The 12,562-nt window shown below is 41.7% G+C and overlaps 1 protein-coding gene across 1 annotated transcript in view; it reads right to left on the bottom strand.

Annotated features, from left to right (window-relative positions):
- Nucleotides 1-12,562, bottom strand: part of LOC115256083 (DNA ligase 4-like) — a 260,381-nt gene that overhangs the window by 7,800 nt on the left and 240,019 nt on the right. The gene's annotated exons all lie outside the window — the stretch shown is intronic.

Genomic DNA, 12,562 nt, shown 5'->3' with positions numbered 1-12,562 from the left:
AACGAATCCGGGGGAAAACTCTGCAAATCTCGAGAAATGTTGAGAAATATCGAGAGGAAGAAATCCTGGAAAAAATGAGACATCTCGGAAAAAAGTTCTGTAAGTAAACCCTGAAGGAAACTTTAAGGAAATTCAAGGAAGAACTCTGAAAACCCTTAAGAGAAATCCTGGCAGCAGCTACAAGCGAAATTTCGCAAGGAAATCCAAGAGAAATATCGGAAGCCTCTCTGGAAGAACTTCGGTAAGAATCTCACAAAAGTCCCGGGAGAATCTGTTAGAAAACTATCCCGGAAAAACACTAAGGTAAATTTCTGAAGGAACTTCGGATAAATTAAGGAAGGATCTTCGGAAAGAATACAACTTGAAATTTTGTGAGCACATCGGGAAATCCTATGAAAGAAATCCCGGTAACAACTCTTCTGAAATTCTAAAAGATTACCGATAAAATCTCGGAAAGAATTACTTATGGAAGCAAGTACGTTAGAAATCACTGGATGGAAACTTGGGAGGACTGGATGAAGCCAAAAAAAAAAAACTTCGGCAAACCTCCAGAAAACCATTGATAAATTCAAGGCACAACTCGCGGGAAGAATCCTGTGAGCAGGCATGGAAATAATCGTTCATAATTCATTCATTTCGAGCTCTCTCGCAAACATTCTCGCGGAACGAAACACAATCCCAGCAAGCCTATACATAGTGTGTTACGCACTCAGGCGAATGAAGAGGATAAAGCAAATACACGAAAATTATGGCAGCGTTCGTCGTTGTTTACGTTCACCCATTGAATCATTCGGTACGGGACTGCAATCGCAAGGCGAATGTTTTGAAAGGATCACACGTGAATGCATTTCTTCAATCGCGGCGATTCTTTCGTTTCGTTCGTCGTACTTCTGCTGGTGCTGTTGGTGCTAGTTTTTTCTATCCTATCTGTTGGGGGCGTTGGGGGTATTGATCAATTGCGTGTTTTAACTTCAGTTTCGAGGCTAATTAGGAAATCATCTAGTATCGGGGACAACATCGCAAAACGTACATTAATATTTATTTGGGCTTGTAGGAAAGATGGGCTAATTATCTGATTTATTTACATTACGTTCGCCTGTTTTATTACAGTTAAATTGTCATTTGGAACATGTGTAAAATTTGGAGTCTGATTTAGGCAACCAATATTATAATATAACCGGAAAATAAATTATGAAGCTTACATACTTTACAAAGGAAAGGAAAAACAACCGCTATGTTACCGTGTTTGACTAGATCAGGGTAATTATTATTCTGGTTTATTTATGTTTTTAATGTTAATCAAGGATTCCACTAATTGAACAATTTTGACAGTTAAATTTTGGCCAAGGTGTACAGGGCAAACAAACATATTTGTCACTCTCAAAAGACAAATAGGGGCAGACTGAATCAATCAATAAGCCGAAATATATTTGTCAAAAGTGGTCAAATTTTTGTCGTTCAGGCAAATCTGGCACAAATATGTGAGTCTGATCCTCATCAAGGGCCCGGCTGCGGCTGTGCGATAGACATGCATGCATTCAAGTACGGTAGAAATATTTCCTGATAGAAAGCTATCATCATGATACATGATACAATAGTAGGTATATTTACCCGAATCAACCGTTTTCGCACCGCACCATCTGCCAATGTCACTGCCAAGGTCAATGCATTTTTCCCCTTTGCCCTGACATGACTAAGGAAATATAACACGAATGGACATGCTTTACCTCCCCATCAAGCAATAAATTGAGAAAACGCACCAAACCCGCAAAATAATATTGTCATAACAATCACGCGAATGCAATCTTTCATTCGCACTGAATCTAAAATTTGATTCGTGTGTGAACGTTCGCGATAGTAGAATACTCTTCAAAACTAGTTTAAAACAGTTTTACAGATCCAAAATTAATTCATTCTTAGTATAATCCAAAATTAATTCATTCTTAGTATAAAATCGTATCAACTGCCAGTTTATTATTATAAAATACACTCTATAATATGTACAAACAATATCAATTAAATTAGTATATTAGTTATGTCTCCGGGATCCCTTAAAAGGAAATTATTTCCACTGGGAATCCCTTGTTTGATTTATTTTTGTTAATTGTTTCCATCATTTTCCTGCACACACCAATAAGTTTATGTAGTTCTATTTGTATTGAAAATTAGATGAGTCCATTACCAGGGGGCTCACAAAGAGAGCTTTTTGGTGTGGGGGTGAGTGGTGGGTCATCTAAAAAAAAAAAAAAAAAAAAAAAAAAAAAAAAAGATTCATTGAATCACGGCCCACCCGAAGAACCACGATCGGCATGATTGAATTTCTTTGGTGCCATTCTCTTTATGCAATCTTTCTTTCTGCCGTTCATTTGTATTGAGACTCGGTGGGGTTCATTTGAACGGTTTGATCCAACCGTGAGCGAACGATACAAAGCAATCAAAACAAAGAACGCAATTGGCAAGATGAATCTGAGTGAATGAATTTTCCCGTGCCTGCCTGTGAGAAACTACAAAAGAATTTAATGTTGGGATTGCTTTAGAAAACCAAAAAGGAATCCGGGGAAGAATGAAAGAGAGAAGTATCGAGAAAAATCCTTAAAGGAAATACGAAACGAATTCTGAGAGAGTTTTGTAAAAAATGTTCCTAATAGGGTATGTGTGCCATCAGTAATCTCATGCTCCCATTTTCATCCTATTCGAAAACAAGCGATTACGGCACCGATTGACTCCGTTCTTTTTGTTTTCATGGGTGCTCACTTCTAACAAAAAATACAAAAATAAGAAACACAACAAACAGCGCTTCAATCCTTTGTTTTTCGTGGGATGAAAATGGGAGCCACATGCTTAATAAGGGAACCAATACCCTATCTTACGCTAAATTCATACTTAAAGTTTTTGAAAAATATTTATAAACTTTATTCAAAATTAAAAATTTTCAATAATTGCAAAATAAGCCTAGTTTTCATAAAATTTATATTTTTTTATAAACTGTATTGAAATATCCTCCAGAATTAAGTATTTTTTTCACGAAAACGCATCTAAAAGAATTCCACCAAATCGCTGATTTACACCGTGTCCAATAAGTTCTCATACAAAATACAAATTTAGAGTCCATAAGGTTAAATTTTGAGTTTGTGTCTCATGTATTGTGGCAAATGGATATACTAAGGCTAAAACAATACAATCTTAGCGATGATATGGTAAAAAAAATTGTAAGTTAGCTCAACTTGGGCTGATTTCCTTGAAAATGACCGTTATATTAAACATAATCATCATAAAACGTAAATTTTGGACTAAATTTTCCACAATAGGAATACAAGCATGTTTTAGAAGTGTGTGAAAGAAATATACAAAATGCATCCATGCTTCTTTAACACAACAAGTAACATTAAAACAGGTAAATTGCCATTTATGTTTAATTTATGTATTATTTTGTACAAAATAAAACGGCTTCATGCTTCACCTATTCAGGATCTCATATTTTTTTTCTCTTTTGGTCATAGTTGCTACTAGCAATGGTGAGGACAGGAACCTAATTTGTTTCAACGTAAAACCATTACTCGTTAAAATGAGACGAAATACCAATGAAATGGCGTGCGTGCCAGCTGAAATGGACTTACTACACATAAGCGATCAGTAGAGAAGGATAAAGGACAGTTTATTCCAAAACATATGCTGTATTTGATCAGTGTTAGTTGGCCTTTCAATAAATAAATTTACTTTGAAAATACTAACAACAGATGTGAAATTAATTCAACTTGATTTTGTATGAGAACTTATTGGACACGGTGTAAAATACAGTATTATTTCATTTATTTAGTTATGAATTTGATCATGATAATACTGAGTCAACAATTTGCCGCGATAATACTCGATTTGCAGCTGCAGCTCTCCAACGTCGGTCACGCCCAACACTCGCCAGATCACGCTCCACCTGGTCCGCCCATCGTGCTCTCTGCGCTCCACACCTCCTTGTACCATTCTTGCAACATGCCCTGCTCACCGTATCCTTCCGACTTTGGCCACTTTCTGGATGCTGGGTTCGCCGTAAAGTGCAGCGAGCTCGTGGTTCATCCTTCTCCGCCACACACCGTTCTCCTGCACACCGCCGAAGATCGTCCTTAGCACCCGTCGCTCGAAAACTTCGAGTGCTTGCATGTCCTTCTCGAGCATCGTCCATGTCTCGTGTCCGTAGAAAACCACCGGTCTTATTAACGTCTTGTACATGGTAGTACCATGATGGTAAATTTGATGCGGGGGTGAATCTTTTTTGACCGCAGTTTATTCTGGAGCCCATACTCACGTTATTGTCAGCCGTTAGCAAGGAACCGAGGTAGACGAATTCTTCTACCACCTCGAAAGTATCCCCGTCTATCGTAAAATTGCTGCCAAGGCTTGTCCTGTCTCGCTCAGTCCCACCTACCAGCTTGTATGTACTTTGTCTTAGCCGCATTCACCACCAGTCCGACCTTTGCTGCTTCACGTTTCAGGCGGGTGTACTGTTCTGCCACCGTTCCAAATGTTCTAGCAATAATATCCATGTCATCCGCAAAACACACAAATTGGTTGGATCTCGTGAAGATCGTACCCCGGCTGTTGAGCCTGGCTCGTCACATAACGCTTTCCAGGGCGATGTTGAATAGTTGTCGTAGTCCCCGTCGAGATTCGAATGAACTGGATAGTTCACCCGAACTCCTTACGCTGTTCTGCACACTGTCCATCGTTGCTCTTATCAGTCTAGTCAGCTTCCCGGGAAAGCTGTTCTCGTCCATAATTTTCCATAGCTCTGTGCGGTCGATACTGTCGTATGCCGCTTTGAAGTCGATGAACAGGTGGTGCGTTGGGATCTGCTATTCACGGCATTTCTGGAGGATTTGTACGGTGAAGATCTGGTCCGTTGTCGACCGGCCGTCGATGAAACCGGCTTGGTAACTTCCCACGAACTCAATTACTTTAGGTGAAAGACGTCGGAAGATGATCTGGGATAGCACTTTGTAGGCGCCATTCAAAATGGTGATCGCTCGAAAGTTCTCACACATTAACTTGTCGCCTTTCTTGTGGATGGGACAGATTATCCCTTCCTTCCACTCCTCCGGTTGCTGTTCGGTTTCCCAGATCTTGACTACTAACTGGTGCAGACAGGTGGCCAACTTTTCCGGGCCCATCTTGATGAGTTCAGCTGCGATACCGTCCTTACCAACCGCTTTGTTGTTTTTGAGCTGGTGGATGACATCCTTAACTTCCCTCAGCGAGGGAGTTGGTTTGTTCCCGTCCTCTGCTGCACCAACATAGTCATTTCCTCCGCTGCCTACATTCTCTTCGCCATTCAAGTGCTCGTCAATGTGCTGCTTCCACCTTTCGATCACCTCACGTGTCCGTCAGGAGGCTCCCGTCCTTATCCCTGCAGATTTCGGCTTACGGCACGTAGCCTTTGCGGGATGCGTTGAGCTTCTGGTAGAACTTACGTGTTTCTTGTGAACGGCACAGCAGTTCCATTTCCTCGCACTCCGCTTCCTCCAGGCGGCGCTTTTTCTCCCGGAAGAGACGGGTCTGCTGCTTCCGCTTCTGTTTCTGTTTTCTCCACATTCTGTCGGGTTCCATGCTGCAGCATTACCGCCCGCGCTGCATCCTTCTCCTCCAGAACCGCTCTACACTCCTCGTCGAACCAATCGTTTCGTCGACTCCGTTCTACGTACCCGATAGTGCTCTCGGCTACGTTGTTGATGGCTGCTTTGACTGTACTCCAGCAGTCCTCTAGAGGGGCCACATCGAGCACATCCTCGTCCGGCAACGCTGCCTCGAGATTCTGCGCGTATGCGGAGGCGACATGCGGTTGCTTCAGTCGCTCTAGGTTGTACCGTGGCGGTCGCCGGTGCCGTACATTGTTGATGACGGAGAGTTTTGGGCGCAGTTTGACCATCACCAGATAGTGGTCGGAGTCGATGTTGGCGCCACGATAGGTCCTGACGTCGATAATGTCGGAGAAGTGCCGTCCGTCAATCAGAACGTGGTCGATTTGAGATTCCGTCTGCTGTGGTGATCTCCAGGTGTAACGATAAGGGAGGCTGTGTTGGAAAAAGGTGCTACGTATGGCCATATTTTTGGAGGCGGCGAAATCAATGAGTCGTAGGCCGTTTTCGTTCGTCTGCTGGTGGGCGCTGAACTTACCAATCGTCGGTCAGAATTCCACCTCCTGGCCTACCTGAGCGTTCAAATCTCCTATGATGATCTTGACGTCGTGGCTTGGGCAGCGATCGTACTCGCGTTCGAGCTGCGCGTAAAATGCGTCCTTGTCATCATCAGTACTTCCGGAGTGTGGGCTGTGCACGTTTATTATGCTGAAGTTGAAGAATCGGCCCTTGATCCTCAACCTGCACATTCTTTCGTCGATCGGCCACCAACCGATCACCTCGTACAACTTGGTCTAATAAACGTTGCTGATGTATTTGTAAATAGCAAACGGGTTGAACGTTGAACAACAGCCGTATAATGCCACGATCATTGAATAAACATGACATTTACAATGCTTATAGAACCACTGATTTTGAACAGATTCTCCATTTCTGGGCTAACAAGAATTGGACAACAGTTTTATTTCAATTAAACCAAATATAGTTAGACTTAAGGCTTAACAACGCTGCTTTGAGAAACATTTCTTAAAGTTATAATTGTTTCTTGGGTTATTTTAGGGAAATTATAGTTCTTTCACAATATTTGTTACTTGATTTGGAAGCTAATTTATAAATTAGTAATTGACACCAGATTGGCTATGAGACATTACCCAAGTAACAGAACTAGTTGAACAACAGTTTCTTAAGCTAAAGATTGCTTAAGAGTGGTTTGTTCCACTCTTATACAACAAAAATGTTTGTTGGGTAGGCGAGATGCAAGAATAAATTCGATCATTATTGGTCGCCCGGATAAAAACTAACCATAGGCTGTTTGGTCAAAACCTTTCGTGTACCATACAGTGTACCAGCTACAATAAAATGTATTGGTTCGCTATGTACATTTTTCCGGAAATTTTAGTATTGTTGATGTTCGTGACTTTTTGAAGTGAAAAAAGGCAAGAGAAAAAAGTTTACAATAGTATAAAAATCGATTTAAATTCAATAAAATGTATTAATAATGCATTAATTAGTGATAATCAAGGAGCCCTAAGAACTGCAGCTCTAAGATAAATTGCGGCAAGGTATGTAGAGTGCGATGAGAGAAATGCGATTGTAGGTCAATCCGGATAGACACATAGCTCAGATAACCATTAATCAATGGATGAGGTTCAACACGATCTTTTTTGTATTTGTATTTAGGGGAGTTTTTACTCTTCCCTCATTTGAACTTGCCACAAACGAAACAAAAGCGGTTGACAAAATGTATCTTTGACATAGAGGAGGAGCCAAGGAGCCATCTTTAACATATGGACTACATCGATGATTTGTAACTACCGATGACGCCCATGCGTCTGTGGCATGGACGTCCGAACGCCCTAGGCCAGCTCACCTCTTTAGATCTCAGGGCCGGCAGCACACCGCACTAAGGAAAACTTACCTCTTCTTCACACGTAGTTCTCAACCTGAAAATTAACCACTTGATGCATGCAAATAACGAACGCGACACAATGGGAATGGGTTCAAATGTTTAACTATTCGCAATTTTTATTCGGTACTATCTAATCTTCAATTTGCACTCACTGATCGGTAGCTCTACTTACACACGGTGGACCTGCACGGCCGTGGCGTCAGGATTCCAGCACGATCCTGCCGGAGTGGGAGGGTGATTCCAGCACCTTGCCGGAGTGGGAATAAGCAGCGATTCCGAGACTATAGCTTGTCGGGTTGGTGGCTAAACCGACGAGATTGACCGTGTGGTAACGGACGGTCGTGGACTGCTGGGGTGGCAGGCAGTCCTAGCTGGCCCCCTGGGAGGCGTGGGCCACGTGGTTGAGAAGTAGCAAACCACTAGGCGGTGGTACACTAGCTTGCGGTACACTTTCTTCAAACGTGGATCTATCTATATCACACGCGGAGTTCGAACACTTGAGCTGAGCGAGTCTTAGCTCCTTAACAATTAGCTCACTATATCACTCAACGTTCTTCGTAACGTACTTTTAGCACTTGCAAAATAACTCGCCAAACTTCACTTTTTGAAATCCCAGGATCAAGAGAGCTCTCCTCAATTGGGGGGGGCCTTATATAGCTCAGCAGGCGGAAGTCGATATAATCGCTCGATCGGTTTTCTACCTCCCCATTCGGTCACGTGCTTCCTCGGGTTTCGTGCTCTTCGGAAATTTCAACCGAAGTAGGATCGTAGGTAGATTTCTGGAGGTTCATAGAGCCGAGCAGTAGAGGGCTACCATCTTCGAAAGTGATGTGCTTCTATCATCGATCTATCGTGAACGTACCCCAATCCATAATATTTAAATCGATTGTTTTTTATATAATCCTAGGCATTATTTGCATGTGGGAAATTTACATTTAATGACATATTTATTTGTAGGCAAAATTATCATCAAATTTTTAAATTCCATGTTGTGAACTCTTGAAGAGGTTACAATGTCCTCCTCCTCGGGGAAAAATTACACAATTTTGGGTAATTTTTCGTCAATCATCGTGTAATTTATATTCAATTTCAAAATTATTTACATCAATGGGTAGTAGGTCCGGATCTAATATTGTACTTAGAACCATTGTTTAAAGGTTTTTCTTCGATACACATTTGTTTTTAAATCATCATTGGTAACGATACGATTAGTTCATTCTATTTACCCTTTTCTGAGAAAACATGTCTCTCTATCAAAGTGCGTTTTATTCTACTCCCTCAATTTAAGAGGAAAACTATTACTCGGCATGTTTCATGATTACTGGTGCATTCTGTATTATTTATCCCATTCACACATTCATTCATCTGCATTTCAAACGGGTACCCTTCCCAATCTCATTCATTCACGCATTCACACAACTTTAACCTATCTTACTACTATCTGTACATGGACTAACTCTAAGAGATCATAGATATTACGGTACCATAGACGCCATCGTCTTATGGTGAAACTTAATCAATCACTAATTAAGTTGAACGGAGGATTTTCTATTTCAGACACAGACGGAAAAATAATCTGATTTATTGAAGAATTAAATTTAAAATCTGTGCCCAATTCGAACTCATGGCCACATGTACGAGATGTGAGCCGATGACCAAGTTCGAATAATCGAAACGATCTATCAAACCTAATGACAATCGATCACATTTGTTTGCATTTATCTCCCAGAGCCACATCAACTTTCATCTTCAGGGGAAAATTGTGAAAACTCTACTTATGGAAATCGTGACACGGTTTTCGAACTTGCTACTGTTTCTAACGCTTGCTCTCGTTTGTTTTCTTTTAGTTAGTCGCTGATTCATAGGATCCAGACAAACGATCTAACCGGAGCTGTTTTGTTTACAGACAACTAATGATCGAGTTCATTCGAGGATTACCAATTAATTTCGTCGCCACCGTTCGTATAGTGACGGTTAAATAGCGAAGAATAATGTACGAATTAAGCAGGTTTGAGATGAGATGCATGCCAGATTCCTAAGGATTTACCCTTCGGGTCCATGATCTCGTATGCCGAAGATCCTAACTTAGCCTTTACCTGAGCAGGCAGATACATAGAACCATATTTTGCGTTGTAGTTTTGTGCCGCACTTGATTGTTTCATGTTTCTGTAGTAAACATTCTGTCCAAGTTCAAAACTCTTTGCAGGATGACGATGTCTGAGATTGTATCTTTGCTTTCCAGACTCATACGCATCTTTTAGATTCTTTTCTACGATAACGTAGATTTTCTCAAACAACTTTCTTTGAGTATCGGAACGTTGCTCAAGCGTTTGATCCTGATCGGCTGGTGGGCTCTTATGATCGGATCCTTTTATAAACAGTTCGTGACCGTGAGTGATGAAAAAGGGTGTCATCTTGGTCACTGAATGAACTGAGGAATTCAAAATAGTTTCTATTTCTGACAGTTTAGAATCCCACAATCGTTGGTCTTCTTTTACATAGGTTCTAATAGCCGCGTTTACGGTGCGATTTACCCGCTCAACGGGATTCGCTTGACAGTGGTACTTGGCGTTAAGCCAGTGCCGAATATTGAAACGTTCTAAAAGAAGCTTGAATTCTTTCGATAGGAAGCATGAGGCGTTATCAGTTATGATTACTTCAGGTGTAGAATTCCTGAAGAACCACTGATCGCGAACTATAGTGCATAATGAGGCACTATCGATCTTTCGTACGGGAGTTAGCATGATCCACTTACTGTAAAGATCTAACATGACTAAAATATGTTGGTGGCCTTTTTTACTACGTGGCAAAGGACCAATAAAATCGATAGCTATTATCTGCCACGGATGTTTAGTGATTCTTTGGTCGCCCATTAAGGGGACAACGGGCACGGAGGCACCTTTGACTTCCTTACAAGTCGTACAATTTTGTATGTACTCGCGAACTTCGTTAGCTAGTCCTGGCCAGAAGTAGCGCTGTCTTATACGATCAATGGTCTTGTCTACTCCAAGATGCATTGACTCATCGTGGTTTTCGTGAATAATGGTTTCCCGGTCCAAGACTGGTGGAACAAGTTTCCACTCGTACCGGTGGTCGTAGGGTAGGTTCGGAGTTGAAACAAATTTTAGAAGATTGCCGTCCTCTATTCGGAAATCAACATAATCGTCTGGGTTGTTCTTAACGTCTTCTACGATTTTATCATACCAAGCCGACGCAGAACGAGTTGTAACGACACCAACGCTTCTGGAAAGAGCATCTGGGACGATGTTGTCCCTTCCCTTCCTATGTTGAATGGTCATATCGTACTGCTGCAAGGTTAAACACCACCTACTACAGCGAGAAGCGGTTTTCCACTTTGTGGTCATAATATGCGTTAGGGCTGAGGAGTCCGTTATTAACGTGAAGTGGGCGCCCTCAACATACCCTCGGAAGGCTTCGATAGCTAACAAAGCCGCTAACGTCTCCTTTTCGCACGCGTGATAGTTGCGTTGCGGGGTTGTTAATTTATGCGAAAAATAAGCGATTACTCGCTCGGAGCCATCTTGCTCTTGGGTAAGTATACCGGCTACAGCTACATCGCTGGCGTCGGTTTGTATACAAAATTGTTTAGTGAAATCTGGGCTCACAAGAATGGGTGCAGATATGAGCATTTCTTTGATGGTACAAAAAGCATCTTCAGCTTGCTCATTCCATCCCAACACTTTGCTTTTTGTTTTCAAAAGCTCGGTTAATGGGGCTGTGACGCCACTAAAATTTTGAATAAATCTACGGTAGTAGTTACTCATTCCTAAGAATCGGCGTAACTTGGTTATGGTTGTTGGTCGTTCATAATCAACAACGGCTTTAGTTTTATCGGGATTCGGTCTTAAACCCTGAGTTGAAAGCAAATAACCAAGAAACGGTAATTCTTCTACCCCAAATTTCGACTTTTCTAAATTAATTGCGAGGTTTGCGGCCCGTAGACGGCGCGCGACCTCCTGTAGCAGCTCTATATGCTCTTCTAACGTCTCACTTACGATGACTATGTCATCAAGGTAGACGAACACTCGTGGCTCCAGTTCTCCATGCCCTAAGACTTGGTCCATAAGACGGGACAGTGTCGCCGGACTATTAACCAAGCCAAAGGGCAGGCGGGTGAACTGGAACATGCCTCTGCCTTGTATGCTAAAGGCTGTGTATCGGCGTGAGGATGCTTCTAATGGAATCTGTAAAAATGCTTCAGATAGGTCGATGGTGCTAAGGTATTTAGCTTTTGGTAGCTGACCCAGAATTCTACCGGGATGAGGTAGTGGGTAGGCATCCCTTACTGTACGCTCGTTTATCTTTCTGGCGTCTAGGCATAAACGAACTTTTCCCGTAGGTTTTATAACCGGGACTACGTTAAGTGACCAATCCGAATGACATCTTTCGATGATGCCAATTTTGAGCATTCGATCCAGTTCATCGGAAACCTTTTGTTGGATCTTGGGGGATATTGTATATGGATATTGACGTACTGCAGGCTTCTTCTTCCAGTCGTCTTGTATCTCTATACAATGAGTTATCAGTGGTGTTACTGATATTTCCTCAGGTACTGCCACTTTGAATAGTTTCTTTACCTTTTCCAACTGACGAATTTCGGTCTCAGTCAATAGGGACTTTGACTCGTCGGGGTGGGGTTTATGATCTTCTATCATTGCGCATCGTTGAATAGATGGAGAAATTCCAAATCTTCTCCAGAAATCCATCCCAAGGATGCAATCAAGAACCAGATTTTCAATTACCAAAGTTGAAATAATTCGGATTTGGTTATCGAACGAAATTGGAATGTATAATTTTCCTAGCACATTTAGTTTTGTGCCGCTGGCCGACCGAAGGTCTACCGAAGTTTTTAAAGTGTGTAACTTTGGCTTATTTAATTTTCGATAAACGCGATCACTTATGAGAGTATTGTTGCTTCCTGAATCAAGCAACCCTTTGATGATATTTCCGTACAGTTTAATCTTGGCATAAGGCCGGTTATCATTCAGAATGGAAGTCGTTATCA

This window comes from Aedes albopictus, chromosome 1, assembly GCF_035046485.1.
Source record: "Aedes albopictus strain Foshan chromosome 1, AalbF5, whole genome shotgun sequence".
Lineage (NCBI taxonomy): Eukaryota > Metazoa > Arthropoda > Insecta > Diptera > Culicidae > Aedes > Aedes albopictus.
Note: the sequence above shows the minus strand (reverse complement) of the source record. Positions and strands in the feature narration are given on the sequence as shown.